This window comes from Stegostoma tigrinum, chromosome 10 (genome assembly GCF_030684315.1).
Source record: "Stegostoma tigrinum isolate sSteTig4 chromosome 10, sSteTig4.hap1, whole genome shotgun sequence".
NCBI classification, from domain to species: Eukaryota; Metazoa; Chordata; class Chondrichthyes; order Orectolobiformes; family Stegostomatidae; genus Stegostoma; species Stegostoma tigrinum.
The window spans coordinates 21549197-21555196 of NC_081363.1; positions in this window are offsets into that span (position 1 = coordinate 21549197).

Genomic DNA, 6000 nt, shown 5'->3' on the forward strand with positions numbered 1-6000 from the left:
TCTTAGGAGCACAAAAGCTGTGTCTAGGCCCGAAACATCAGCTTTTGTGCTGCTAAGACGGTGCTTGGCCTGCTGTGTTCATCCAGCTCCACACTTTGGTATCCTGGATAGACTGGGGTTTTTTTACTTGGAGAAGACTGAGCAGGTCATGATTGAGGTGCACAACATTGTGAGGGAGATAGATAGGGGAGACAGAAAGCAACTTGGATGGAGGAATCAAAGACTCAGGGGCATAGATTAGCAGGGAACATTAAAGTGAACTCCAAAATACTTTATAAATGCATTCAGTGTAATTACTTTGCTAGGGAAAATGTTTGGTCTATTAAGGATCCAGAGGGAAATCTTCATGGAAAGGCAGATGACATGGCTAAGGCATTAATTAAATAGTTGACACTTGTCATTACAAAGGGAGCACATGATGTGATGGGTACATTAAATGCCGAGAGAAAATTTATGTTCAGGATTGCAACAGATGGAAAAAAGAAACATAATAATGAAAAAATATGATCTGAATGCATGGAGCATTCATGAAAATATTGATTTGAAAGCGCAAAATCAGTAAATAAATATGATTTCACCACCATTATGAGGACGCGGCTATAGCAGAATGAGCAAGATTGGAGACTGATTCATAGAATCATGAAATCCCTACAGTGTAGAAACAGGCCATTCAGCCCATCAAGACTACACCAACTCTCCGAAGAGCATCTCACCCAGATCCACCCCCTACCCTATCCTTACCATTTCCCAAGGCTATTCCACCTTGCCTGTATATCCCTGGACACTTTGGGTAATTTAGCACGGCCAATCCCTGTAACTTGCATATCCGTAGATTGTGGGAGGAAATCCATGCAAAGGTGGGGAGGATGTCCAAACTCCAGACAGTCGTCTGAGGCTGGAATCAAACCCAGGTCCCTAGTGCTGTGAGGCAGCAGTGCTAACCACTGAGCCACTGTGCCACTCTAATTACCCAAGATACTCAGTATCTAGGAGGGATAAGCAAAAGGGAAAGATGGTTAGCATTCTTAATAAATGATGAGATCAATGTATTAATAAGAGAGAATATTCAATCATCAAAGATCAAGAAGTAGAATCAGTTTGAAGAAACCCGCAAGGCACATCAAATATTGTGGGAGTTATTTATGGATCAACAAGCTGTAGTAGCAATGTTGGGCATGGTATAAATCAGTAAACTAAGAGATACATAATGTGGAGAACACAATAATAATGGCAGACTTCAATTTACACTTAAACTGGGTCGAGAAAGGGCTAATTAGTAAGTTTGCTGTTAAAAAGAAGAAATTTTGAGAAATAGTGATCATGATATGATAGAATCTTGCATTAAATTTGGAGGCAAGAGAGGATATTTGAACATTCCTGTCTCAAATCTAAAAAAAGGAAAATAGAAATGTGGGAAGGGCAAGTTGGCAAGTGGTATGGAAAATACACTAAAACTTTGATAGTAGGCAGTCAATGGCTAATTGCTTTTTTTTAATGCTTCATGGTCAACAAAATATATGTATTCCTTTCAGCAGCAAAGACGGAATTGGAAAGGTACATCTACCAAAAGATTTTAAAGATTGCGGTAGATGGTGGCCGGATAAAGTGGTAAGCCTGAGGATTATGATCAACTTAGAACCAAGCAAAAGAGGACAAAGATATTGAGTAAGAGAGGAAAACATGCTGTGTAAGCTCTGCAAGACCCTGGAACAGGTTTGCAATAATTTTGCTGAGCCATCCATCACTGAATATAAACACCAGTGAGTAAGGGAGACAGAACACTTTCTCTGTAAGACACTCAATAACACTTGGAAATGAACACACGAAGATAGTTTCATCCTTAATAATATAACTGTAAGTCAAAACCTGCTACATCTATGGTTATCTATATGGCAGTATTTGGCATTTATGTACGATAGATAATATAACTTTGAAGTCTGGATCTGAACACAGTCTGACTCTACCTTTTTATCAAACAGTTTGCCTTGAACCCAACCTCATTGTGTGACATCAAACCAAGAAAAAGAAAAAGGGAATATGGTTGCAAATTAGCAAGGAACAGAAAAAAAAATTGTAAAAGCTTTTTTAGGTATGTGAAAAAGAAATGAATAACAAGGTCAAATATTTTCCATTACAAGTGGGAACAGGAGACTTTATATTGGGGAACAGGGAAATGTTGGAGAATGTATATAAGTATTTTATGCCCATCTTCACTGAAGGAGAGATAGAAAGTCTCCCAGACATAGTAGGTGGCCAAAGGTTTTCGTAAATGAGGAAACAAAGGAAATTAGTACTTGTAAAGAGGTAGTACTTGAAAAGTTGACTGCATTGATGATTGTTGAATCCATTGCACAAGATGAGCTTCATAAATGAATGTTGAAAACCAAGAATACTGAAGGAGATGACTGGAGATATAATGGATGCATCAAAGAATATTTTTCAAAATGTTATAGAATCTGAAAAGGCTCCTGGCAACTGGAAAGTCGTAAGTGTAATTTGACTATTTAAGAAGGAAAGCTGAAGGAGAAGGGAGCAATGAGTCAGGCAAGGAACTGTTCACTTGATGTTGCTTGTTGGGAAAATATTATTTTCAGAAAGATGGGAATATTTGGATATGTAGAAAACATCGAGAAAATTGCGCAGAGTCAACTTGTATTTGTAGAAGAGAAAACAAACTTTTTTGGGTTTTTTTGAGGATGTTACTTGTAGCATTGACAAAAGGAGAACCAGTGAAGTGGTATATTGGATTTTCAAACAGCTTCTGATAAGGTTTCAAACAGAAGGAATCTAAATATAACTAGAATTCATTGGAATGGCTGAGATATACCAGTATCAAAAAAGAATTGTTTCACATACTGAAAGCAGAATTTAGAGATAAATGGGTCATTCTCAGCATAGCAGGCTGTGGGTCTGGACTCACATGTAGACAACATGAGAAAGGCAAATTTCCCCCCCTAAAGGACATTTGTGAACCAAATATACTGCTGAGTGCAGCAATTGACAATGTTGGTTGTTGGGAAAATATTATTTTCAGAAAGATGGGAATATTTGGATATGTAGAAAACATCGAGAAAATTGCACAGAGTCAACATGTGTTTGTAAAAGGGAAAACAAACTTTTTTGGGTTTTTTTGAGGATGTTACTTGTAGCATTGACAAAAGGAGAACTAGTGCTCTCTGATGAAGGGTCTAGGCCAGAAACGTCAGCTTTTGTGCTCCTGAGATGCAGCTTGGCCTGCAGTGTTCATCCAGCTCCACACTGTGTTATCTTTAATTGACAATGTTTACTTGGTTTCATATCGAGTGACTTCTACTTCCAGATTTCTTACAATTCAACTTCACTCTCTGCCACGGTCTGATTCAAACCTCTGTCCCCAGAACATTAATTCAGGGTTCTGGATTACTAGCTTTTGATTACATTGTTACTACCTCATTGGCTCCCCTGCTATATAATGTGAATAAGTGTAAAGCTATGGTTAACCGAGCAACAACTTGTAAAAAACAGCAATTACTGCCCCAAGGAAATAAATGAATCCAGCTGAGCGCTGAAAAAAAACCCTCAAAACTAAGAGCAGCTATCACAGCCATGATCCTTTCCCATTCACAATTGGGATCTTTTCAGGGTTAGAATTGACATGTATCAGAGGAATGCGTTCCACCTGAATTGGAAGGGGAGCGATATCCTTCTGGGGAAATTTGCTAGTGCTACACAGGAGGGTTTAAATTAGTAGGGGATGAGTGGGTGGGGACCAAAAAGATAGTGAGAAAAGTAAAAAGGCTGAAACTGCTACGGTCAATAAGGGATCGGGGAAGGCAATAGTCTAGTGGTATTATCCCTAGACTATTAATCCAGAGACCCAGATAACATTCTGGGGACCCGGCTTCAAATCCCATCAAAGCAAATAGTGGAATTTGAATTTAATATCTGAAATTAATGATGACCATGAATCCATTGCCGATTGTCAGGGGACAAACCCATCTGGTACGCTAATGTCCTTGAGGGAAGGAAACTGCCTTCCTTACCTGGTCTGGTCTACATATGACTCCAGACACACAGAAATGTGATTGACTCTCAGCTGCCCTCTGGGCAATTAGGGATGGGTGATAAACGCTGCCTAGCCAGTGATGCCCTCAACCCATTAATGAATAAAGCAAGTCTGATAGTCAAGGCAGACATGAACTCATCAGAGATAAGGACGAGGTAAGTCTGTTAAATTAAACTGCATATATTTCAATGCAAGAGGCCTGACAGGTGAGACAAATGAACTTAGGGCATGTTGGGAACTTTGGCCTGGGATATCATAGCTATGACAGAAACAGGACTCAGGGATGGATAAGTCTGGCAGCTTAATGTTCTGGAGAATAGATGCTGTAGGAAGGATTGAAGGGAAGGCAAAAGGGGAGGGGGAGTGCGTGTTGTTGGTTAGGGAGAAGATTACGGCTGTATTTATGGAGGATATTCCTGGAGAATCATCCAGTCAAGTTACATGAGTGGAACTTAAGAATAAGAAAGAGATGATCATCTTGTTGGGATTGTATTAAAGGCCCCAAATAGTCAGCAGGAAATTGAGAAGCAAACATGTAAGGAGATCTCAGATATCTCAAAGAAAAATAGGTTTTAATGGTAGGGATTTTAACTTTCTAAACATAGACTGGACTGTTATAGTAATGAGGGCTTGGATGGGAGGAATTTGTCATTTACCTGTGTACAAGATAACATTTTTATTTAAATGTAGATGTACCTATTAGAGAAGGATCAAATCTTGACCTTCTGTTGGGAAATAAGGCAGACAAGTGACTGAGGTGTCAGTGGAAAAAACTTTGGGGCCAATTAACATAAATTTATCAATTTTAAAAAGGTTATAGAAAAGGATAGAGCTGATCAAAAAGTTAAAGTTCTAAATTGGAGTAAGGCCAGTTTTGATAGTGTTAGACAGGAACTTTCAAAAGTTAATTAGGGGAGGCTATTTGGAGGTAAAGAGATGGTTGGGAAGTGGGAGGACTTTAAGAATGACATAACAAGAGTTCAGAGTCAGTTAGTGTGAAGGGCAAGGCTGGTAGATATAGGGGATGCTGAATGCCTAGAGAAATTAAGGCTCTGGTCAAGGTATAGGCAGCTGGGATCAAGTGAATCCGTAGCACAGTATATGGACAGTAGGAGTCTAATTAAGAGTGAAATCAGGAAGGTAAAAAGGGGACATGAGTTAGTTTTGGCAAATAGAGCTAGGGACAATCCAAAGTTAGATTACATGGGATCCATTTGTATACAAAATTGGCTTGTAGGTAGGAGACAGTGGGTGGTGGTGGAGGGTTGTTTTTCAGACTAGGGGCCTGTCATCAGTGGTATGCCACAAGTTTCAGTGCTGGGTCCACTGTTTTTTGTCATTTATGTATATGATTTAGATGTTAAAATAGGAAGAATGGTTAGTAAGTTTGCAGATGACACCAAAATTGATGGAGTAGTGGGCAGTGAAGATTATCTCAGAGTACAACAGGACCTTAATCAGATAGGGCAATGGATCAGGAATGGCAGAGTTTAATTTAGATAATTGTGGGGTGTTGCATTTTAGTAAGGAAAACCAGGGCAGGACTTATACAGTTAATGGTAGGGCTCTGGAGAGTGTCGCTGAATGAAAACTCCATTGGGTGCGTGTGCATGATTCCTTGAAAATGGATTTGCAGGTAAACAGGATGGCGAAGAAGGTGCTTGCCTTCATTGGTCAGAGCACTGAGTATGGGAATTGGGATGTCATGTAGTAGTTATGCAGGACATGGGTAAGGCCACCTTTGGAATACTGTGTACAATTCTGGTTGCCCTTCCATTGGAAGGATGTTGTTAAACTTGAGAGGGTGCAGGAAAATTTTACAAAGATGTTGCCATGTTTGGAAGGTTTAAGCAATAGGGAGAAGCTAAATAGATTGAGTTTTCTTTCCCTGGAATGCTGAAGACTGAGGGATGACGTTATAGAGGTTTATAAAATCATGAGGGTCATGGATAGGA